Source organism: Procambarus clarkii, chromosome 43, assembly GCF_040958095.1.
Source record: "Procambarus clarkii isolate CNS0578487 chromosome 43, FALCON_Pclarkii_2.0, whole genome shotgun sequence".
In the NCBI taxonomy this organism is placed as follows: domain Eukaryota; kingdom Metazoa; phylum Arthropoda; class Malacostraca; order Decapoda; family Cambaridae; genus Procambarus; species Procambarus clarkii.
The window spans coordinates 342713-368776 of record NC_091192.1 but is presented as its reverse complement, the minus strand read 5'-3'; positions in this window follow the sequence as shown (position 1 = coordinate 368776).

Below are 26064 nucleotides of genomic sequence, written 5' to 3'. Positions count from 1 at the left end.
GTTCTGGAAATGGAAATCGTGCCTAACAAACCTTTTGGAATTCTATGATAAAATAACGAGGATAAGACAGGACAGAGATGGTTGGGCGGACTGCATATTTCTGGACTGCCAAAAAGCCTTTGATACAGTAACGCACATGAGACTGCTGTTCAAACTCGAGAGGCAGGTGGGGGTGGGGGGAAAGGTCGTAGCATGGATAAGGAACAACCTAACAGGAAGGAGCCAAAGAGTTACGGTAAGGGGCGAGAAGTCGGACTAGCGAACAGTAGCGAGTGGAGTACTACAAGGATCGGTGCTGGGACCAATTCTATTTCTTGTATATGTTAACGACATGTTTACAGGCGTAGAGTCCTACATGTCGATGTTTGCGGATGACGCAAAGTTGATGAGAAGAGTTGTGAAAGATGAGGATTGCAGAATCCTCCAAGACGACCCGAACAGATTGCAGAGATGGTCAGAGAAATGGCTACTGGAGTTAAACACGAGCAAGTGTAAAGTTATGGAAATGGGACTAGGAGATAGGAGATCAAAGAGACAGTACACAATGAACGGGAACAGCCTACCTGTGACGACGCGAGAAAAAGACCTGGGGGTGGACGAGCGTACATAAGTACGCTCGTCCACACCCAGGTCATAAGTGATGCAGCTTAGAAGTAAAATAAATAAAACTTGTTACTCTCGAGTTTGCATGAAGACTGCTGCAGTAGGCTGTGTGTTCCATCGCTTTCTGGAAGTTGGCAGAGTGTAATTTGGTGGTAATCGGCTATTGATGCGTGGCTTGGTTTGCTTGAAATATAATGCCTCGCCGATGTCCAGTCTTGTGTTGTCGCTGTAACTGTCGATTATTTTGGTGTTTGTTTGTGAGTATCTTTGGTGATGGTCTGGAGATTATAAGTTCTTTTGTTATATGCACTGTTAGTCATGACTATTACCATTTGTTAAGTTTATAAAGGCATGTCTGCATATTTAATAATATTGAAAACAAAAGCCATCGTCCAGTTTGGCGATGTGTACATGTTCAGTAAACTCTTCGACATAACATTGTGACTGATCTCAGTTTTTGTTTTGAGCAATACTTGAAGTTTGCCATGAGGGCTTCATACGTTAATGGCAGTGGCAAATAATGGTCTTGCTTGTCAACGAATCGGTATAAACAACGAACAAATCTACAAGGGTGTGATGAGGGTTCGAACCTATGTCCGCGATGATCCCAGACGCGCCTTAGTCGACTGCGCCACGACATGGAAAAGAATCATCCCGGACGTAGGTTTGAACCCTCGTCACGGCCCATGTGGATTTGTTCATTTGATATATCACGCTATTGTGATATTTTCTATTGGGTATAAACTATTATTCCAAACAAGTAATGACCCAAAACGTCATTATCGTCAAAACCGTCTTCCACACCTGGTAGTTAATTGGTTTGCTGCACCTAAAAAGTTAACAAATTCTTCACAGATCCTCATTTGTTGGTTTATTTACGTTTTTATCTTTTATTTATATTGGCAGTTAATTCTCTTAAAGTTTAAATAGTTTTAAGAAATAATGCTTTGGTCCAGCAATCCAATTTTATGTTATAACTAATTCCTAGAGGTTGGGAGTTATTCCACTTGAACAAATAGTGGTTGAGGGAAGATCCATTCTGTGGTCCACAATATTTGCAATGATTTCCTTTTGTGTGTTAAACCCAATAACCCAAGTATGTGGATAACTTAGTCGCAGTCTGAGGGCTATTCACTTTTCCTTGTACCAAGCGGTACTTCGTCCCTGGTGTTGTCTGTACTGCAGGTGTGTGGTCTATACCAGGCAGTACTCGTCCCTGGTGTTGTCTAGTGCAGGTGTGTGGTCTGTACCAGGCAGTACTTCGTCCCTGGTGTTGTCTAGTGCAGGTGTGTGGTCTGTACCAGGCAGTACTTCGTCCCTGGTGTTGTCTAGTGCAGGTGTGTGGTCTGTACCAGGCAGTACTTCGTCCCTGGTGTTGTCTAGTGCAGGTGTGTGGTCTGTACCAGGCAGTACTTCGTCCCTGGTGTTGTCTAGTGCAGGTGTGTGATCTGTACCAGGCAGTACTTCGTCCCTGGTGTTGTCTGTACTGCAGGGGTGTGGTCTATACCAGGCAGTACTCGTCCCTGGTGTTGTCTGTACTGCAGGTGTGTGGTCTATACCAGGCAGTACTTCGTCCCTGGTGTTGTCTAGTGCAGGTGTGTGGTCTGTACCAGGCAGTACTTCGTCCCTGGTGTTGTCTAGTGCAGGTGTGTGGTCTGTACCAGGCAGTACTTCGTCCCTGGTGTTGTCTGTACTGCAGGTGTGTGGTCTATACCAGGCAGTACTCGTCCCTGCTGTTGTCTGTACTGCAGGTGTGTGGTCTATACCAGGCAGTACTCGTCCCTGCTGTTGTCTGTACTGCAGGTGTGTGGTCTGTACCAAGCAGTACTTCATTCCTGGTGTTGTCTGTACTGCAGGTGTGTGGTCTGTACCAGGCAGTACTCGTCCCTGGAGATGTCTGTACTGAAGGTGTGTGGTCTATGCCAGGCAGTACTCGTCCCTGGAGATGTCTGTACTGCAGGTGTGTGGTCTATACCAGGCAGTACTCGTCCCTGGAGATGTCTGTACTGCAAGTGTGTGGTCTGTACCAAGCAGTACTTCGTCCCTGGTGTTGTCTGTACTGCAGGTGTGTGGTCTATACCAGGCAGTACTCGTCCCTGCTGTTGTCTGTACTGCAGGTGTGTGGTCTGTACCAGGCAGTACTCGTCCCTGCTGTTGTCTGTACTGCAGGTGTGTGGTCTGTACCAGGCAGTACTCTTCCCTGCTGTTGTCTGTACTGCAGGTGTGTGGTCTGTACCCCGTAACATCTCTGTACCAGGCAGCTGATGGTGATGAATTAGAGAGCGGTGTGTGTTCCCGCAACAATTTTGTTCCAATTCCTGTTTTAAGTTTGTTGTTACTAGTTTTGGCTTGAATAGTGACATGTACAGTCTCTTAACGTGTTCCCTCTTGGGCTAGATTCTCTGCAATTTTATTTCCATAAATCACTAGATGTCTAGAGCCGCAATTAAGGCAACCGTGAAGATTCTGGAGTAGCAGGAGAGCTGCGGTGACCAAGTTTATGATGCAGAAGGTTGACCTCGCAAGGGATCAATTAAATTTCGTTTTTTATTATGTAAAAAATACCCATCCCGTGGGCGGTGGTGGACCCCATACCCATCCCGTGGGCGGTGGTGGACCCCATACCCATCCCGTGGGCGGTGGTGGACCCCATACCCATCCCGTGGGCGGTGGTGGACCCCATACCCATCCCGTGGGCGGTGGTGGACCCCCATACCCATCCCGTGGGCGGTGGTGGACCCCATACCCATCTCGTGGGCGGTGGTGGACCCCCATACCCATCCCGTGGGCGGTGGTGGACCCCATACCCATCCCGTGGGCGGTGGTGGACCCCCATACCCATCCCGTGGGCGGTGGTGGACCCCATACCCATCCCGTGGGCGGTGGTGGACCCCATACCCATCCCGTGGGTGGTGGTGGACCCCATACCCATCCCGTGGGCGGTGGTGGACCCCATACCCATCCCGTGGGCGGTGGTGGACCCCATACCCATCCCGTGGGCGGTGGTGGACCCCATACCCATCCCGTGGGCGGTGGTGGACCCCATACCCACCCCGTGGACGGTGGTGGACCACATACCCATCCCGTGGGCGGTGGTGGACCCCATACCCACCCCGTGGACGGTGGTGGACCACATACCCATCCCGTGGGTGGTGATGGACCCCATACCCATCCCGTGGGTGGTGATGGACCCCATACCCATCCCGTGGGTGGTGATGGACCCCATACCCATCTCGTGGGTGGTGATGGACCCCATACCCATCCCGTGGGTGGTGATGGACCCCATACCCATCCCGTGGGTGGTGATGGACCCCATACCCATCCCGTGGGTGGTGATGGACCCCATACCTATCCCGTGGGTGGTGATGGACCCCATACCCATCCCGTGGGTGGTGATGGACCCCATACCCATCCCGTGGGTGGTGATGGACCCCATACCCATCCCGTGGGTGGTGATGGACCCCATACCCATCCCGTGGGCGGTGGTGGACCCCATACCCATCCCGTGGGTGGTGATGGACCCCATACCCATCCCGTGGGCGGTGGTGGACCCCATACCCATCCCGTGGGTAGTGATGGACCCCATACCCATCTCGTGGGCGGTGGTGGACCCCATACCCATCCCGTGGGTGGTGATGGACCCCATACCCATCCCGTGGGCGGTGGTGGACCCCATACCCATCCCGTGGGTGGTGATGGACCCCATACCCATCTCGTGGGCGGTGGTGGACCCCATACCCATCCCGTGGGTGGTGATGGACCCCATACCCATCCCGTGGGCGGTGGTGGACCCCATACCCATCCCGTGGGTGGTGATGGACCCCATACCCATCTCGTGGGCGGTGGTGGACCCCATACCCATCGCGTGGGTGGTGATGGACCCCATACCCATCTCGTGGGCGGTGGTGGATTGATTGTTGCCGCGGGAGGCGGCTAGTTTATTGTGCACCCCATACTCATCCTGTGAGCGGTAGCGCAAAAAGCATTACAGAGGGCACAAAAGGTCTTTATCAGACCTCATCTTAGATTATTACATAAACAATTTCATCTATCCATCACACCTTATAGTTACAATGTCAGATAGTTACAGAGAAAGTGCTATTTCAAGAGCTATATGTTTACAGTAAGTCATTATACATTAATGGTAGGTCTTATCGCTAATACATAATAGTTTGACCAATGGAGATATTACAGAGTCATAGGAGAGCTTCTGTTTATTATTAGTCCTCACAATACACTACTTGTTTCATAATCTCATATGTCGTTTATCTACTGGAAGCGAAATATGGATACAGTGCAACGATTTCAGGTAATTTATCCATGGTAATAAGATAGGTTGCCATATCATACAGAGTGAGCTTAGATTTATCTCTAAATGGCTCAATTTTACTACAATCCAAGATATAGTGTTCGAGTGTGTGTCCCTGTCTTTGTCTACACACTTTACACTTTACTTCATCTAGATCCCTATACAAGCCGAACTGCCAGAGATACTTGTAGCCAAGTCTTATACGAGCTGTGACAACATCTGTTAGTCTACTGACTTTGTTACTTGCCCCATACACATGTTTTACTTCACACATTTCATTGTGATGAACAATGGACCTGCTAGTTCCAGTTTGCACTGTTCTACTTTCTTCAAATCCATCCAGGAGTTCTCGTCTAATGACACTTTTAAGGGACCTATTTGATAACTCAAGATTCCGTTCAATACTGTTTTTATTTACTACAGCCTTAGCAAGGGCGTCAACTTTGTCATGTTCCTGCAGGCCAATGTGAGAAGGAATCCACAACATTTTTATATTTACCCTCTAGCTAAGTATTCTAATATATCTACATCTAGGTTCCAAGACAAACATATTATTTGATTGCAAACTGTTTATTGCTCATAGTGAGGAAAGGGAGTCGGAAATAATTAAGCTGTCTACTTCAGTGTTGTCAATAATTTCGAGTGCTACCAGTACTGCTACCAACTCTGCTTGCATTGTGGACGCCCAGTTACTAATTCGGATATTTCTTTGAATTGTGTATGGTATGCAGGGGTCAGGATGTCAAAAGGTACTATCTGCCAGGGTGGAAGGAAGTGCTGTACTCTTTCATCTATATATACATCGTGCAGTCCCATCATTTTAATATGAGTGGCTGTTCTTTGAATCCATTTATACTCGCTAGTTCCATTTTATATGTGTTCTAACAGTTCAACTGACACAATGTTTTTTTTGTTATCATGCAGAAGCTTTAGTACCATCATAAGATTAATTTTTAATATTCTGTCTCGAATGCTAAGTATATTTAATTCTTTCCGCATGTTGAGAACTTTAGTAGTTATAGGGCAACCAAGTATAATTCTGAGTGCTTCATTTCGCATTTTTTTCCAGTCTATCAATACTTTTGCAGGACCAAAGCTGGTGCATGATAGTCTACCATTCTACCATAGACCTAATATATGCTAAATACATAATTTTTGTTATTCTAATATTTACACCGTACTTAGGCCTGTACCTTACTACAGTTCTGTGAGCCTTGAGTCTGTCTCTACATTGCTGATGTAACTTATTGACTGCAGTTGAGGTACAAGGGACAGAGACACCAAGGTATTTGAAAGAAGAGATATAGTCTATTGGTATGTTACCTATCTTAAGTTTTCGTGGTCCACTTTTGCGGTTGCCAATTTGTCGGTTAAATACCTTGGTTTTAGCAGCGTTGATTACAAGGCCAAGGCTCTCACAAGCTGTATGTATACAATTTAAGACTGCATTTCGCGGTGGGTTTTAGTATGTAGAAGGATGTCATCTGCATAGCTTATAGTGATGTTTGCCGGACTAGTTGGGATTAATTTTAGTAAGGCATTAATTAGAACATTAAACAAGGTAGGACTAAGTACTCCTCCTTGTGGGGTGCCTAGTTGCATTAATTTAGTTTCACTCCTGTAACCTTGGAACAGTGCAGAGGATTTCCGGTTGGTAAGATAGCCCCGTTTCCATTGTAATAATTGTCCACCTATGTCCATTCTCGCTAATTCATACATAATCACTTCCCTATTAGCAATATCAAAGGCATTTTTCAAATCAAGAAATGTTGTGTACTTGTGCCTTTTATCTCCATGAATAGTAAGAAAGGTTGTGATACAGTTGTGTACACTTTTACCATGTGTGAAACCATTAATATCAGGTGACATGTGCTCTTTACAATAATCTATTAAGAACCATTCTCTCAAAGGTTTTGCACATGCAACTGGTCAGTGAGATGGGACGGAAAGCATCAGGTTGGCCAGGCTTTGGTACAGGTACAGTAAGACTGGTGGTCCATGATACTGGCAACTGCCCAGTGGCTTAACTCGCATTAAACAATTCTAATAATGGGTTACCGGGTACACGATGTAGGAGTCTTAGAGTATCATAGGTGATACCGTCCTCACTAGGAGCAGTGCTACTGTCCCTGGAGAGGGCTGCATCCAATTCATAATCTATATGGAACATCACATTCATCATGTTGCTTGTTCAACATGAAATTTATGAGAACATTTCTGTCTGTGGACCTCTCCTGCAATTTCTCCCTAGTGCTAGCTGGTAACATTCCAAAGCTCAAACCTGAGCCCATTTTGTAATTAACTGATTGGCTTTCTGTAGCGGGTTTGGGTGTGAAACTTGTCTATTATGTTTGCCAATAGTTTTGTTTATGCCTTTCCAGGCTTTGCCCAGGGGAGTATGCAGGTTATGTCTACTAACAAAACCCTCCCATTCAGTTTGTCTCAGTTCAGTCATTCTCTCCCTTGCCGCTGCAAGCGCGGCCTGAAACAGTTTTAACATTTGAGGAGTTCTAAGGCTCTTATATGCTTTACCTGTCTGTCTAGCAATTGATTTAAGCTCTTTCAGTTTAGCATCATCATAGTACTGGTTGTGTCTGACCTGTTTACCAGTACTTCTTTTTGTTTGGTGTGACTCACTATTTTTGATGGCCTCATAGGTATTATTTATGAGGTCATCATAAAACTGTTGTACATTCTCAGGCTCATAATTGTTATACCAATGTGCTATGCTGTCTATAAAGAATTTTTCTTTGCTCCTTCCTTACTGTTAGCCTGCGTGTACTCAGCTTAGTGCCAGATAGGTCAACATTAGCCACGTGTATGTTAGCTGTTATGGCTAAATGGTCAGACATTAAGTCATCCAAAATTATCAGTCTCATGAGTTGTGTATGACAGGTTAAAGCCAATGCACCTACCTAGGACTCCTCCATATATTTGCGTTGGTTGATTCTTACTGATAATTTGAACATCATCATACGCATCGAGAAGTGCCAACAATCTTCTCCCGTTGGTGTTCGTAAGTTGATCCCCTAATTGTTTGTGTTTAGCATTTAAATCCCCAATTAATATTGTAGAATCAGTATGTGCAAAACTAGGTAGGTCAGTATACTGGAGGAGGCCAGTAGGTGCATAGGTAACTCATTAAGTGTAGAGTTACCAACGTGTACCCGGATACCATGATATTGAAACCCCTCGCGTTGTTGGGCGGGAAGTGGCTCATGTGGCAGGGATTTTTTAACATACATGAGACACGTATTCTTTGATCTGGGATTATTTTTTTTTTTTATTAATACATGAGGTACATCTGCATTAGTGCAGCTACCCTAGACTATATGAAGTGGAGTACAGTGTGTCAAAAAGCTAACTAGGTGATGCTAAGAAATCCCCATCACACAGGATGGTTAGTCATACAGAGGAATGTGATAAGCGGTCTGCACTGGCAGACTCCGGATGCATTTTGAGGATATCAACAACACATGATTGAATAAGGTAGCAGTGGTAATACAAGTCCCCATCTCGCAGGATGGTTAGTCATACAGAGCCATGTGTTTAATAGTCACTGGCAAATTTTGGGTATACTGTGAGGATATCTTCAAGAATACGAGAGTGAATAAAGTAATTGCAAAGCTCCAGGTACCTCATGCCAACTGGTCTGAAAGGTCTAATAACTGGGCATTCAGTGATGTAGTGCGGGAGATCGTGCCGTAGTTCCTGCTCACAGAGTTTGCACCCGGAGTGCTCAGGATTGGGAGGTCCGTCACCTGCAGCCACCTGCCACAGGAAGCAATATTCCAACTGAGTATCTTGATGACACTGTGCCTGTTTTTATGAGTTTGAGAGGATGCCATTGTTCTTTGTTTTTAGTTTATCAGTCTGCAGTTGCACAAGAACAAGTAAATCTCGATACTTTTTGTAGATACCTCATACGCATCCCGTGGGGGTGGTGGAAAGGAGACACAAATGGGTTCAGGAACTGAACCCCAAAGTTCGTTTAGCTAAGCAAGTGACAACCTTCTGAAGCTAGTTACATAATTGTTCATGTTACATACACATTTACAGAACAATCATTTACACAAATTCATAAGCATATCAATAATCTTTTTATATCGCATCGCAAGTGATTCAACAAGAGGTTCACAACAGTCACTATACAAGGCACTTTACAACTATGATGAGTCACACCGTTACTAGTCTTGCTCCACACCCACCCAACTGGGCGGCAGCTTTATAGTCATGTGCTCCACACTCACCCAACTGGGCGGCAGCTTTACAGTCATGTGCTCCACACCCACCCTACTGGGCGGCAGCTTTACAGTCATGTGCTCCACACCCACCCAACTGGACGTCAGCTTTGCAGTCATGTGCTCCACACCCACCCAACTGGGCGGTAGCTTTATAGTCATGTGCTCCACACCCACCCAACTGGGTGACAGCTTTACAGTCATGTGCTCCACACCCACCCAACTGGGCGGCAGCTTTACAGTCAATTGCTCCACACCCACCCAACTGAGCGGCAGCTTTACAGTCATGTGCTCCACACCCACCCAACTGGGCGGCAGCTTTACAGTCATGTGCTCCACACCTACCCAACTGGGTGACAGCTTTACAGTCATGTGCTCCACACCCACCCAACTGGGCGGCAGCTTTACAGTCAATTGCTCCACACCCACCCAACTGGGTGGCGGCTTTACAGTCATGTGCTCTACATTCACCCAACTGGACGACTGCTTTACAGTCATGTGCTCCACACCCACTTAACTGGGCGACAGCTTTACAGTCATGTGCTCCACACCCACCCAACTGGGCGGCAGCTTTACAGTCATGTGCTCCACACCACCCAACTGGACGGCTGCTTTACAGTCATGTGCTCCACACCCACCCAACTGGGCGGCAGCTTTACAGTCAATTGCTCCACACCCACCCAACTGAGCGGCAGCTTTACAGTCATGTGCTCCACACCCACCCAACTGGGCGGCAGCTTTACAGTCATGTGCTCCACACCCACCCAACTGGGCGGCAGCTTTACAGTCATGTGCTCCACACCCACCCAACTGGGCGGCAGCTTTACAGTCATGTGCTCCACACCCACAAAACTGGGCGGCAGCTTTACAGTCATGTACAGACTGCACCTACAGTCAGCAAACTTTGGATACTTGGACTTCATTGATGGAATTATCTCTGAATTTCGCAATTTTTTCACATTCCGTTATATAATGACGCAAAGTATGCGAATAGTTCTGCTGGCAGAATTTACATTTAGTCAAATCTACATCAGCAGATCGATTGGCCAATGAGGCTTGCAGGAAAGAAAACATTGATTATGACTTTGGACTATCTTATGCAATTATTAGAAACATACAAATTAAAGAAATTAATTCAGATTTATAAGAACTAAGAAATGCCCAGAGACCTGAAAGCTGCAGTATTAAAAGTTATGACAAGTTTTGTAATAATAGGTATTTGTATGGTCAGCACAGTAACCGGACCAGGCAATGTGATGTAGTCATTGCGCGAATTCGCCTTGGCTATAGACACATCTGGCAGGTTGGTGAGGCTGAGCCACTACCAGAATACTCAGATTATAAACTCTGTGATTAACCTTTAATGCATTCACTAGAACACTATATTGATAAATGTGAAACCATAAAGGACTTTAGACCTCCTGGTCTCTTGTACCACCAACTATGCAACTATTTCATTGACTCAGGTGTTCTGGACGACATCCTAACAATATATCCAAAATTTGCTTGTCCATTTTAAAGAATGAAGAACAATTTTTATTTATATTACTTCTAAGCTGCATCACTTATGAACCCATCCCTGCCCTTGTGTGGCAGTGTACAATAGAAAGTTGTTTTCACATATCCATACATTAAAACATTGATTGTAACCATTATATATATGTGCTTCAGCCTACAGTTTAGACCTATTGTCTTATGTATGACCTTTTGTCCTGCGTGACAGTCAATATCAGCATTATCCTCACTTTAATAACAATTAATTGAAATCCTCAGATTAGGCAAAATTGTAATTAATTTTGTCAATAAAGATGTTAATAATAATAATAAGCAGATGTTACAAACTGCCAGAGGTACTTGTAGCCGAGCCTAAGCCTAGCAATGGTAACATCTAGAAGTCTGCTAACATTATTGGATGACCCATAGACGTGCGGTTCTTCCTGCATAATAGAATGATGATAGATGGAGCAACTGGTGTGAATTTCACTTTGCCTCAAGACTACGAGATTTTTTGATATTCCTGGAATATTACTGCCCGCAGGCTCCTCAAAGGCAGTCCAAGTTTTGTAATCAATTCCCTCTTTACGAGCAAAAGTCTTGGCCAACTCATCAGTTCTATCATGCATTCGGAGACCAATATGGGAAGGAATCCACAGGAGACAGACTCTGACTCCATCATTGAATATTTCATTATATCTGTGTCTAGCTTCAGAGATAAGCGCGTCACAGTTATGCCTTGGGGTGCTGAGGGCAATCAATGATGTCAAGAAGTTACTTACAACTAGGGTGTCAATTTTGGATTTATATACGCGCTCGAGTGCAAGGATTTTGGCAACCAATTCTGTTTGAAAAGTGGAGGCCCAGTTACTTATTCGTGCTCCACACTCATGGGAGAAGGGAGAAGGAACCATCTCTCCCTGTCACAAGAATTGCACTTCCACACCATGGGACTGGTGCAAAGAGCCATCAGTGTAAATAATCGGTAAAGGGACCGCTCTCTGACCAAAGCATCAATTTGACTTTGGCATTGTACCCTGCTTCTTCACAAAGGTCCGGAAGAACAGTTGTCTTCGCAGTGTTCAAGTTTACACTTGAAAGTTTTCCTCCGAACCTTTTCTTTAGGTAGAATTATGACAACCTTATTCAGAATTCAGTTTGGAGACGCCAGTGATTGGCAAATTTATTATTTTACATTTAATTTTGTTTTAATTTGCTAAGTTCACATTTGAGAAGAGCGGTTTGAAAAGTTACGCATTATAATCCTTAAGTTCCGCTATCTAATATTTTTATATCTTAAGTGGAAAAGTATTTACGTTAAATACAGTTACCACACTGATGACCAGCTGGTGTTGCCACAGGGAGCTCCCTAACACTACTGCACAAGCATTGTCAGCTTATTAACACCTGCACAGTGTAGTGCTCCCTCCCTTACTTATGTGAACATGTAGTAGAGTTAGTAGTGCGCAGTAGAGTTAGTAGTGCGCAGTAGAGTTAGTAGTACGCAGTAGAGTTAGTAGTACGCAGTAGAGTTAGTAGTGTGCAGTAGAGTTAGTAGTGTGCAGTAGAGTTAGTAGTATGCAGTAGAGTTAGTAGTGCGCAGTAGTTAGTAGTGTGCAGTAGAGTTAGTAGTGTGCAGTAGAGTTAGTAGTGCGCAGTAGAGTTAGTAGTGTGCAGTAGAGTTAGTAGTGCGCAGAAGAGTTAGTAGTGCGCATTAGAGTTAGTAGTGTCCAGTAGAGTTAGTAGTGCGCAGTAGAGTTAGTAGTGCGCAGTAGAGTTAGTAGTGCGCAGTAGAGTTAGTAGTGCGCAGTAGAGTTAGTAGTATCTAAGCAACCCTTCCTCCTAAGAGAGCGTCGGCTTTTGACGTATACTTTACCTAAGGCCAAAAACCGTTGTACAAGATAATGGAAACGGCTCGCGAAGTTGACATACTGCCCCGTTTTTTGTTTTGGGGTCCTCTGGTATGTTAGGAGAAGGGCACTTTAATATGACAGTTTATTGACATTGGGAAACCTTAGGAGGATTGGCGGCTGTCTCAGAATGTGTGCACTAAATCGTGACGCTTCTGAAATTAAAAAAAAAAGAGAGATTCCTTTTAACAAGACTTAATGGGCTATTTATATTTTAAATGTTCCTTCTCATATAAGGCGTGAATGATGTGTGAGAGTGATGTAGTTGTCGGGATGTTCCATCACAAGTCGCTTCATCTTGCCTCCGAAATTAGCTATTCTTTTGATTTCATTTCAGCAAAGCCATTACACATCAAGCGCCAGTAGTACTTCTTGTTTAAAAATAGTTTATGGTATTTAATGCCCGAAACGCTTTGCGTAATAGGCATTGTATGTACTAGCTGTATCTAGAAGTCCATCAATGTTTTGTATCTCACCTTGTATGTATGTACTTTACCTGAATAAATATTTGATTTGAAATTTGATTTTTAATAATGAATTATACAACACTGTTGACCTTTGATGGAGTGTTGCTGGAGGTGGCGGAGGTTGGCACTTGACCAACATCCTGGTGTAGGAGGGAGCCGCACTTACTGGACTATATCGCTCACTGGGGAAATATGACCAAATATGACACATTTTTGTTACAATTTAATATTTACAGTGCATACAAAGTCTTATAGTGTATCTCCTTTCTGATATTTAGCGTTGGGAAATTGTCATTAACCTGTAGTTGTAAAATGTTTTGTTATAATTTTGTCCCGCGGAACGAGTTTATTGAGCAGCGCCACTCATCCTGTGAGTGGACACACCGCCATAGTGACAGTATTGGCCAGCGCCACTCATCCTGTGAGTGGACACACCGCCATAGTGACAGTATTGAGCAGCGCCACTCATCCTGTGAGTGGACACACCGCCATAGTGACAGTATTGGGCGGCGCCACTCATCCTGTGAGTGGACACACCGTCATAGTGACAGTATTGGGCAGCGTCACTCATCCTGTGAGTGGACACACCGCCATAGTGACAGTATTGGGCAGCGCCACTCATCCTGTGAGTGGACACACCGCCATAGTGACAGTATTGGGCAGCGCCACTCATCCTGTGAGTGGACACACCGCCATAGTGACAGTATTGGGCAGCGTCACTCATCCTGTGAGTGGACACACCGCCATAGTGACAGTATTGGGCAGCGCCACTCATCCTGTGAGTGGACACACCGCCATAGTGACAGTATTGGGCAGCGCCACTCATCCTGTGAGTGGACACACCGCCATAGTGACAGTATTGGGCAGCGTCACTCATCCTGTGAGTGGACACACCGCCATAGTGACAGTATTGGGCAGCGCCACTCATCCTGTGAGTGGACACACCGCCATAGTGACAGTATTGGGCAGCGCCACTCATCCTGTGAGTGGACACACCGCCATAGTGACAGTATTGGGCAGCGCCACTCATCCTGTGAGTGGACACACCGCCATAGTGACAGTATTGGGCAGCGTCACTCATCCTGTGAGTGGACACACCGCCATAGTGACAGTATTGGGCAGCGCCACTCATCCTGTGAGTGGACACACCGCCATAGTGACAGTATTGGGCAGCGCCACTCATCCTGTGAGTGGACACACCGCCATAGTGACAGTATTGGCCAGCGCCACTCATCCTGTGAGTGGACACACCGCCATAGTGACAGTATTGAGCAGCGCCACTCATCCTGTGAGTGGACACACCGCCATAGTGACAGTATTGGGCGGCGCCACTCATCCTGTGAGTGGACACACCGCCATAGTGACAGTATTGGGCAGCGTCACTCATCCTGTGAGTGGACACACCGCCATAGTGACAGTATTGGCCAGCGCCACTCATCCTGTGAGTGGACACACCGCCATAGTGACAGTATTGGGCGGCGCCACTCATCCTGTGAGTGGACACACCGCCATAGTGACAGTATTGGGTAGCGTCACTCATCCTGTGAGTGGACACACCGCCATAGTGACAGTATTGGCCAGCGCCACTCATCCTGTGAGTGGACACACCGCCATAGTGACAGTATTGAGCAGCGCCACTCATCCTGTGAGTGGACACACCGCCATAGTGACAGTATTGGCCAGCGCCACTCATCCTGTGAGTGGACACACCGCCATAGTGACAGTATTGGGCAGCGCCACTCATCCTGTGAGTGGACACACCGTCATAGTGACAGTATTGGGCAGCGTCACTCATCCTGTGAGTGGACACACCGCCATAGTGACAGTATTGGGCAGCGCCACTCATCCTGTGAGTGGACACACCGCCATAGTGACAGTATTGGGCAGCGCCACTCATCCTGTGAGTGGACACACCGCCATAGTGACAGTATTGGGCGGCGCCACTCATCCTGTGAGTGGACACACCGCCATAGTGACAGTATTGGGCAGCGTCACTCATCCTGTGAGTGGACACACCGCCATAGTGACAGTATTGGGCAGCGCCACTCATCCTGTGAGTGAACACACCGCCATAGTGACAGTATTGGGCAGCGCCACTCATCCTGTGAGTGAACACACCGCCATAGTGACAGTATTGGGCAGCGCCACTCATCCTGTGAGTGGACACACCGCCATAGTGACAGTATTGGGCAGCGCCACTCATCCTGTGAGTGGACACACCGCCATAGTGACAGTATTGGGCAGCGCCACTCATCCTGTGAGTGGACACACCGCCATAGTGACAGTATTGGGCAGCGTCACTCATCCTGTGAGTGGACACACCGCCATAGTGACAGTGTTGGGCAGCGCCACTCATCCTGTGAGTGGACACACCGCCATAGTGACAGTGTTGGGCAGCGTCACTCATCCTGTGAGTGGACACACCGCCATAGTGACAGTATTGGGCAGCGCCACTCATCCTGTGAGTGGACACACCGCCATAGTGACAGTATTGGGCAGCGTCACTCATCCTGTGAGTGGACACACCGCCATAGTGACAGTATTGGGCAGCGCCACTCATCCTGTGAGTGGACACACCGTCATAGTGACAGTATTGGGCAGCGTCACTCATCCTGTGAGTGGACACACCGCCATAGTGACAGTATTGGGCAGCGCCACTCATCCTGTGAGTGGACACACCGCCATAGTGACAGTATTGGGCAGCGTCACTCATCCTGTGAGTGGACACACCGCCATAGTGACAGTATTGGGCAGCGTCACTCATCCTGTGAGTGGACACACCGCCATAGTGACAGTATTGGGCAGCGTCACTCATCCTGTGAGTGGACACACCGCCATAGTGACAGTATTGGGCAGCGTCACTCATCCTGTGAGTGGACACACCGCCATAGTGACAGTATTGGGCAGCGCCACTCATCCTGTGAATGGACACACCGCCATAGTGACAGTATTGGGCAGCGCCACTCATCTTGTGAGTGGACACACCGCCATAGCAGCATGTATCACACTCCCCAATAGGAAGAAACCCCGCTGGGTTGTTCATCCTGTCACTTGTACCCAGACACAGCTGGGACTTGCTGAACTGTCTCAAGTGAACAGCTCCTCAAACAAGAAGATTAACATTCGTTAATCCCTAAAATCTTACGTTATCTTGCGGGTGCAAAATGGGGGGAATCTTTTAAGAACAGTATCTATATATGATAAATATTATTTTCCTAACTCAAACAATGTGGGGTATTTTCGTAACGCAAACAATGTGGGGTATTTTCCTAACGCAAACAATGTGGGGTATTTTCCTAACTCAACCAATATTCTACACATATTTCTAATGACTCTGAGATGTTCACATTCATGTAGATAGTGGTCAAAGCAGTGTCCGTCACTCTCACTACAGATTCTGCAACTCCGCTGCTCAACTGTCATTTCCATTCCGAATCTCCATGGATATTTGTATCCAAGACGGATTCTTTCTATTACTGATATTCTCCCGCGTCCTCCTCCTCCTCCTCTTCGTCCATAATGACTGGGATTGCCAGCTGCAACCCACTTTGTACCAGCGTACAGTTTCACTGATTTTTTCTTTTATCCTCCTTACCTCAGTTACCTTGTCACGGTGATGTTGCCTGACAATACCTCTAATTTGTTGAAGAGTTTTTGGTATGAATTATTCTATATGGTCACCTTCAGCGCTTTCAGCAACCAGTACATCTGCTCGTTCATATCCACATATTCCAACATGGGAGGAGATCCAGAAGAATTTAACGACTCTTCCCCGGTTGGTTAGTACCCTCACAGCTCTCTTGATTTCAGCAACTATCGCAAGTTTTTTTTGCCCGATTTTAGCTAAGGCTTTGTAGTGCTGCTTTTGAATCATTGCAGATCACTGCCCCATTAGTGTTTCGTTCAAGGGAATCTTAATGCCATATCAATGTCAGTTAGCTCTGCTTGTGTTGAAGAGGTCATATTCTGGCCAGGGAAAATAGTGCATTTCATGTTTTATGTCCTTCAATGTGAATTGTTATAGATGGGAACTGTAGCGCCGTGTGTGTGTGTGTCACATTGCATAATTTAAGGAAGTGTCTAGATTAACGTCTTTTGATCTGTTGAGCCGTATTTATTGTACTGTTTGCAGATTTTTTGTTCTACTACTGTGATATTGGCAAGTACAGTGACTGTACGTGGCTGAGATATTAGCAAGTACAGTGACTGTACGTGACTGAGATATTGGCAAGTACAGTGACTGTACGTGACTGTGATATGGGCATGTACAGTGACTGTACGTGGCTGAGATATGGGCATGTAGAGTGACTGTACGTGACTGTGATATAGGTATATAGAGTGACTGTACGTGGCTGTGATATAGGTATGTAGAGTGACTGTACGTGGCTGTGATATAGGCATGTATAGTGACTGTACCTAGAGGAGTGCTCACTCCGCCAAAGCTTCCCTACCCGCCTTCCCCCACCACCAGACCATGCGGTACAAGCTTGCACCTTTAATAAAGACTGTACTGACATGGAACACGTTTGTATATTACTAAACTCTTCATATTTCTTATTCTCAACTTTACCTTTAAACATACCAGGCTCAGTGATATGTTAAATACGTAATGCCGGATACGGCATCCTAACTAAAGGTTAATAAGGCTTGAAAGCTTGTAGATCGGCAAGATCCCTACATACTGCAGGGGGGGGGGGTTTCCTCGTATGTAAATGCTACACATTTTGTAATCATGCAATCATGTATAATGAAGTTCGCAGTCAAATAGTAGTAGTAGAGAAGCGAATACTCTAGAAATCAGGAACAGATGACACATTTTCCCTGAATGCTCTCTACCTGCTTCTCCGAGGCTATGAGTCCTCACATCTGCACCAGAGCCAGACTCATAACAACAATTACATTAAAGATTTTTATAGATTTTAACACTTCTTTCGACATATATCTGCTTTGTTAAAGAAGAAATATAAACAACATTTATAATACTTATATATATATATATATATATATATATATATATATATATATATATATATATATATATATATATATATATATATATATATATATATATATATATATATATAATAAAATTCATCAATCAACTGTATTTTCTTTACACAGGTGGGTAAAACAGTTAAGAACTTCTCACTCGTGTTAGCTTATTTTAGCTCACGTAAGCCTTACCCTGCTAGTTTTCCCTGGAACACGATCACCAATTCGTTTACAACCAGGTGCGTATTAATGCTGGCTGGACAGTTAAGGAGCGGCACATAGTTTACCAGCCTGTCCAGTGCCTCAACTCAAACGGAATTGTTCTTTGACCTTTTCGATAACTGTGTGTTGCTGGATGTAGGTGTTGACCCGGCCACCACAGGGGTAGTGGCAGGTGTTGGCCCGGCCACCACAGGGGTAGTGGCAGGTGTTGAGCCAGCCACCACAGGGGTAGTGGCAGGTGTTGACCCGGCCACCACATGGGTAGTGACAGGTGTTGACCCGGCCACCACAGGGGTAGTGGCAGGTGTTGAGCCAGCCACCACAGGGGTAGTGGCAGGTGTTGACCCGGCCACCACAGGGGTAGTGACAGGTGTTGACCCGGCCACCACAGGGGTAGTGGCAGGTGTTGAGCCAGCCACCACAGGGGTAGTGGCAGGTGTTGACCCGGCCACCACAGGGGTAGTGGCAGGTGTTGACCCGGCCACCACAGGGGTAGTGACAGGTGTTGACCCGGCCACCACAGGGGTAGTAGCAGGTGTTGACCCGGCTACCACAGGGGTAGTGGCAGGTGTTGAGTCAGCCACCACAGGGGTAGTGGCAGGTGTTGAACCAGCCACCACAGGGGTAGTGGCAGGTGTTGACCCGGCCACCACAGGGGTAATGGCAGGTGTTGAGTCAGCCACCACAGGGGTAGTGGCAGGTGTTGACCCGGCCACCACAGGGGTAGTGACAGGTGTTGACCCGGCCACCATAGGGGTAGTGACAGGTGTTGACCCGGCCACCACAGGGGTAGTGGCAGGTGTTGACCCGGCCACCACAGGGGGTAGTGACAGGTGTTGACCCGGCCACCACAGGGGTAGTGGCAGGTGTTGAGCCAGCCACCACAGGGGTAGTGACAGGTGTTGACCCGGCCACTCAGGGGTAGTGGCAGGTGTTGAGTCAGCCACCACAGGGGTAGTGACAGGTGTTGAGCCAGCCACCACAGAGGTAGTGGCAGGTGTTGAGTCAGCCACCACAGGGGTAGTGGCAGATGTTGAGCCAGCCACCACAGGGGTAGTGACAGGTGTTGACCCGGCCACCACAGGGGTAGTGACAGGTGTTGACCCGGCCACCACAGGGGTAGTGGCAGGTGTTGAGTCAGCCACCACAGGGGTAGTGGCAGATGTTGAGCCAGCCACCACAGGGGCAGTGACAGGTGTTGACCCGGCCACCACAGGGGTAGTGACAGGTGTTGACCCGGCCACCACAGGGGTAGTGACAGGTGTTGACCCGGCCACCACAGGGGTAGTGACAGGTGTTGACCCGGCCACCACAGGGGTAGTGACAGGTGTTGACCCGGCCACCACAGGGTAGTGACAGGTGTTGAGCCAGCCAGCACAGGGGTAGTGACAGGTGTTGAGTCAGCCACCACAGGGGTAGTGACAGGTGTTGAGCCGGCCACCACAGGGGTAGTGACAGGTGTTGAGTCGGCCACCACAGGGGTAGTGACAGGTGTTGAGTCAGCCACCACAGGAGTGAGGCAGGTGTTGAGCCAGCTAGCACAGGGGTAGTGACAGGTGTTGAGCCGGCCACCACAGGAGTAGTGGCAGGTGTTGAGTCAGCCACCACAGGGTAGTGGCAGGTGTTGAGTCAGCCACCACAGGGTAGTGGCAGGTGTTGAGCCAGCCACCACAGGAGTAGTGGCAGGTGTTGAGCCAGCCACCACAGGGGTAGTGACAGGTGTTGACCCGGCCACCACAGGGGTAGTGACAGGTGTTGACCCGGCCACCACAGGGGTAGTGGCAGGTGTTGAGCCAGCCACCACAGGGGTAGTGGCAGGTGTTGACCCGGCCACCACAGGGGTAGTGACAGGTGTTGACCCGGCCACCACAGGGGTAGTGGCAGGTGTTGAGCCAGCCACCACAGGGGTAGTGGCAGGTGTTGACCCGGCCACCACAGGGGTAGTGGCAGGTGTTGACCCGGCCACCACAGGGGTAGTGACAGGTGTTGACCCGGCCACCACAGGGGTAGTGGCAGGTGTTGACCCGGCCACCACAGGGGTAGTGGCAGGTGTTGAGTCAGCCACCACAGGGGTAGTGGCAGGTGTTGAACCGGCCACCACAGGGGTAGTGGCAGGTGTTGACCCGGCCACCACAGGGGTAATGACAGGTGTTGAGTCAGCCACCACAGGGGTAGTGGCAGGTGTTGAGCCAGCCACCACAGGGGTAGTGACAGGTGTTGACCCGGCCACCACAGGGGTAGTGACAGGTGTTGACCCGGCCACCATAGGGGTAGTGACAGGTGTTGACCCGGCCACCACAGGGGTAGTGGCAGGTGTTGACCCAGCCACCACAGGGGGTAGTGACAGGTGTTGACCCGGCCACCACAGGGGTAGTGGCAGGTGTTGAGCCAGCCACCACAAGGGTAGTGACAGGTGTTGACCCGGCCACCACAGGGGTAGTGGCAGGTGTTGAGTCAGCCACCACAGGGGTAGTGACAGGTGTTGAGCCAGCCACCACAGAGGTAGTGGCAGGTGTTGAGTCAGCCACCACAGGGGTAGTGGCAGATGTTGAGCCAGCCACAACAGGGGTAGTGACAGGTGTTGACCCGGCCACCACAGGGGTAGTGACAGGTGTTGACCCGGCCACCACAGGGGTAGTGGCAGGTGTTGAGTCAGCCACCACAGGGGTAGTGGCAGATGTTGAGCCAGCCACCACAGGGGTAGTGACAGGTGTTGACCCGGCCACCACAGGGGTAGTGACAGGTGTTGACCCGGCCACCACAGGGGTAGTGACAGGTGTTGACCCGGCCACCACAGGGGTAGTGACAGGTGTTGACCCGGCCACCACAGGGGTAGTGACAGGTGTTGACCCGGCCACCACAGGGTAGTGACAGGTGTTGAGCCAGCCAGCACAGGGGTAGTGACAGGTGTTGAGTCAGCCACCACAGGGGTAGTGACAGGTGTTGAGCCGGCCACCACAGGGGTAGTGACAGGTGTTGAGTCGGCCACCACAGGGGTAGTGGCAGGTGTTGAGTCAGCCACCACAGGAGTGAGGCAGGTGTTGAGCCAGCTAGCACAGGGGTAGTGACAGGTGTTGAGCCGGCCACCACAGGAGTAGTGGCAGGTGTTGAGTCAGCCACCACAGGGTAGTGGCAGGTGTTGAGTCAGCCACCACAGGGTAGTGGCAGGTGTTAAGCCAGCCACCACAGGAGTAGTGGCAGGTGTTGAGCCAGCCACCACAGGGGTAGTGACAGGTGTTGACCCGGCCACCACAGGGGTAGTGACAGGTGTTGACCCGTCCACCACAGGGGTACTGGCAGGTGTTGAGCCAGCCACCACAGGGGTAGTGGCAGGTGTTGACCCGGCCACCACAGGGGTAGTGACAGGTGTTGACCCGGCCACCACAGGGGTAGTGGCAGGTGTTGAGCCAGCCACCACAGGGGTAGTGGCAGGTGTTGACCCGGCCACCACAGGGGTAGTGGCAGGTGTTGACCCGGCCACCACAGGGGTAGTGACAGGTGTTGACCCGGCCACCACAGGGGTAGTGGCAGGTGTTGACCCGGCCACCACAGGGGTAGTGGCAGGTGTTGAGTCAGCCACCACAGGGGTAGTGGCAGGTGTTGAACCAGCCACCACAGGGGTAGTGGCAGGTGTTGACCCGGCCACCACAGGGGTAATGGCAGGTGTTGAGTCAGCCACCACAGGGGTAGTGGCAGGTGTTGACCCGGCCACCACAGGGGTAGTGACAGGTGTTGACCCGGCCACCACAGGGGTAGTGACAGGTGTTGACCCGGCCACCACAGGGGTAGTGACAGGTGTTGACCCGGCCACCACAAGGGTAGTGACAGGTGTTGACCAGGCCACCACAGGGTAGTGACAGGTGTTGAGCCAGCCAGCACAGGGGTAGTGACAGGTGTTGAGTCAGCCACCACAGGGGTAGTGACAGGTGTTGAGCCGGCCACCACAGGGGTAGTGACAGGTGTTGAGTCGGCCACCACAGGGGTAGTGACAGGTGTTGAGTCAGCCACCACAGGAGTGAGGCAGGTGTTGAGCCAGCTAGCACAGGGGTAGTGACAGGTGTTGAGCCGGCCACCACAGGAGTAGTGGCAGGTGTTGAGTCAGCCACCACAGGGTAGTGGCAGGTGTTGAGTCAGCCACCACAGGGTAGTGGCAGGTGTTGAGCCAGCCACCACAGGAGTAGTGGCAGGTGTTGAGCCAGCCACCACAGGGGTAGTGACAGGTGTTGACCCGGCCACCACAGGGGTAGTGACAGGTGTTGACCCGGCCACCACAGGGGTTGTGACAGGTGTTGACCCGGCCACCACAGGGGTAGTGACAGGTGTTGAGCCAGCCACCACAGGGGTAGTGACAGTTGTTGAGCCAGCCACCACAGGGGTAGTGGCAGGTGTTGACCCGGCCACCACAGGGGGTAGTGACAGGTGTTGACCCGGCCACCACAGGGGTAGTGGCAGGTGTTGAGCCAGCCACCACAGGGGTAGTGACAGGTGTTGACCCGGCCACCACAGGGGTAGTGGCAGGTGTTGAGTCAGCCACCACAGGGGTAGTGACAGGTGTTGAGCCAGCCACCACAGAGGTAGTGGCAGGTGTTGAGTCAGCCACCACAGGGGTAGTGGCAGATGTTGAGCCAGCCACCACAGGGGTAGTGACAGGTGTTGACCCGGCCACCACAGGGTGGTGGCCGGGTCAAGTGGCCGGGTCAAGTAAAATCTAGTCCAAGTGCAGTGAAAAGCTCTGTACCTCAGGGTACAGTCCTTGCACCACTGCTTTTCCTTATTCTCATATCAGATATAGACAAAAATACAAGTCACAGCTTCGTATCATCCTTTGCAGATGACACAAAAATCAGTATGAAAATTACCTCGGCTGAGGACATTGAAAAACTTCAAGCTGATATTAATGAAGTTTTCGACTGGGCATCAGAAAATAACATGATGTTTAACAGTGATAAATTCCAGGTACTCAGGTACGGTAAAAATGAGGACCTTAAACATAATACAGAGTACAAAACACAATCAAATGTACCCATAGTAGGAAAACAGCATGTAAAGGATTTGGGAATAATAATGTCGGACGACCTAACGTTTAAGGAGCATAACCAAGCAAATATTGCGACAGCCAGAAAAATGATAGGATGGATTACGAGAACTTTCAAATCCAGGGATCCCATCACAATGGTTGTACTCTTCAAGGCACTTGTGTTGTCCCGTCTTGAGTACTGCTCAGTACTCACTTCCCCCTTCAAAGCAGGAGAGATTGCTGAAATAGAGGGAATACAGAGAACATATACGGCACGCATAGACGCAATAAAGCACCTAAATTATTGGGATCGTCTCAAAGCCCTCCAAATGTACTCACTAGAAAGAAGACGAGAGAGATATCAAATAATATACACCTGGAAGATACTGGAGGGCCAAGTACCAAATCTACACAGTAAAATAACAACGTACTGGAGTGAACGACATGGAAGAAAATGTAGAATAGAACCAATGAAGAGCAGAGGTGCCATAGGCACAATCAGAGAACACTGTATAAACATCAGAGGTCCGCGGTTGTTCAACACCCTCCCAGCAAGCATAAGAAATATTGCCGGAACAACCGTGGACATTTTCAAGAGGAAACTAGATTTATTCCTCCAAGGAGTGCCGGACCAACCGGGCTGTGGTGGGTATGTGGGCCTGCGGGCCGCTCCAAGCATCAGCCTGGTGGACCAAACTCTCACAAGTCGAGCCTGGCCTCGGGCCGGGCTTGGGGAGTAGAAGAACTCCCAGAACCCCATCAACCAGGTATCAACCAGGGGTAGTGACAGGTGTTGACCCGGCCACCACAGGGGTAGTGGCAGGTGTTGAGTCAGCCACCACAGGGGTAGTGGCAGATGTTGAGCCAGCCACCACAGGGGTAGTGACAGGTGTTGACCCGGCCACCACAGGGGTAGTGACAGGTGTTGACCCGGCCACCACAGGGGTAGTGACAGGTGTTGACCCGGCCACCACAGGGGTAGTGACAGGTGTTGACCCGGCCACCACAGGGGTAGTGACAGGTGTTGACCCGGCCACCACAGGGTAGTGACAGGTGTTGAGCCAGCCAGCACAGGGGTAGTGACAGGTGTTGAGTCAGCCACCACAGGGGTAGTGACAGGTGTTGAGCCGGCCACCACAGGGGTAGTGACAGGTGTTGAGTCGGCCACCACAGGGGTAGTGACAGGTGTTGAGTCAGCCACCACAGGAGTGAGGCAGGTGTTGAGCCAGCTAGCACAGGGGTAGTGACAGGTGTTGAGCCGGCCACCACAGGGTAGTGGCAGGTGTTGAGTCAGCCACCACAGGGTAGTGGCAGGTGTTGAGCCAGCCACCACAGGAGTAGTGGCAGGTGTTGAGCCAGCCACCACAGGGGTAGTGACAGGTGTTGACCCGGCCACCACAGGGGTAGTGACAGGTGTTGAGCCAGCCACCACAGGGGTAGTGACAGGTGTTGAGCCAGCCACCACAGGGGTAGTGACAGGTGTTGAGCCAGTTACCACAGGGGTAGTGACAGGTGTTGAGTCAGTCACCACAGGGGTAGTGACAGGTGTTGAGCTAGCCACCACAGGGGTAGTGACAGGTGTTGATCCAGCCACCACAGGGGTAGTGACAGGTGTTGATCCAGCCACCACAGGGATAGTGACAGGTGTTGAGTCAGCCACCACAGGGTAGTGACAGGTGTTGAGTCAGCCACCACAGGGGTAGTGGCAGGTGTTGAGCCAGCCACCACAGGGATAGTGACAGGTGTTGAGTCAGCCACCACAGAGTAGTGACAGGTGTTGAGTCAGCCACCACAGGGTAGTGACAGGTGTTGAGTCAGCCACCACAGGGGTAGTGACAGGTGTTGAGCCAGCCACCACAGGGATAGTGACAGGTGTTGAGTCAGCCAACACAGAGTAGTGACAGGTGTTGAGTCAGCCACCACAGGGGTAGTGGCAGGTGTTGAGCCAGCCACCACAGGGGTAGTGACAGGTGTTGAGGCAGCCACCACAGGGATAGTGGCAGGTGTTGAGCCAGCCACCACAGGGGTACTGACAGGTGTTTAGGCAGCCTCCACAGGGGTAGTGGCAGGTGTTGAGCCAGCCTCCACAGGGGTAGTGTCAGGTGTTGAGCCAGCCACCACAGGGGTAGTGACAGGTGTTGAGCCAGCTACCACGGGGGTAGTGACAGGTGTTGAGCCAGCCACCACAGGGGTAGTGACAGGTGTTGAGGCAGCCACCACAGGGATAGTGGCAGGTGTTGAGCCAGCAACCACAGGGGTAGTGACAGGTGTTTAGGCAGCCTCCACAGGGGTAGTGGCAGGTGTTGAGCCAGCCTCCACAGGGGTAGTGTCAGGTGTTGAGCCAGCCACCACAGGGGTAGTGACAGGTGTTGAGCCAGTCACAACGGGGGTAGTGACAGGTGTTGAGCCAGCCACCACAGGGGTAGTGACAGGTGTTGAGCCAGCCACCACAGGGTAGTTTTTTTTTATTATTATTTTCTACCACAGACGTGGCCACACATTTACAATGCTAATCAGCATATATACATTTTCTTCTGTCCTCCATGTACAGGGTTAGAGATGTGTTAAACATATAGTTTAAGGGTTTACTGAACACTCAACCACAGAAGGTGATTTGGTGCTTTTAAAATGCTAAGCTAACCTACATATGTAAATACATAGATACACAGATTTACGTATGCCCTACATAAAGTGTGTCATTAATGTACATTTACAAAGGTGAAATGTAATTCTGATCAGCTTCCATATATACTTTATACACATACATATACATACACACACACATATACGTACATATACATATATACAT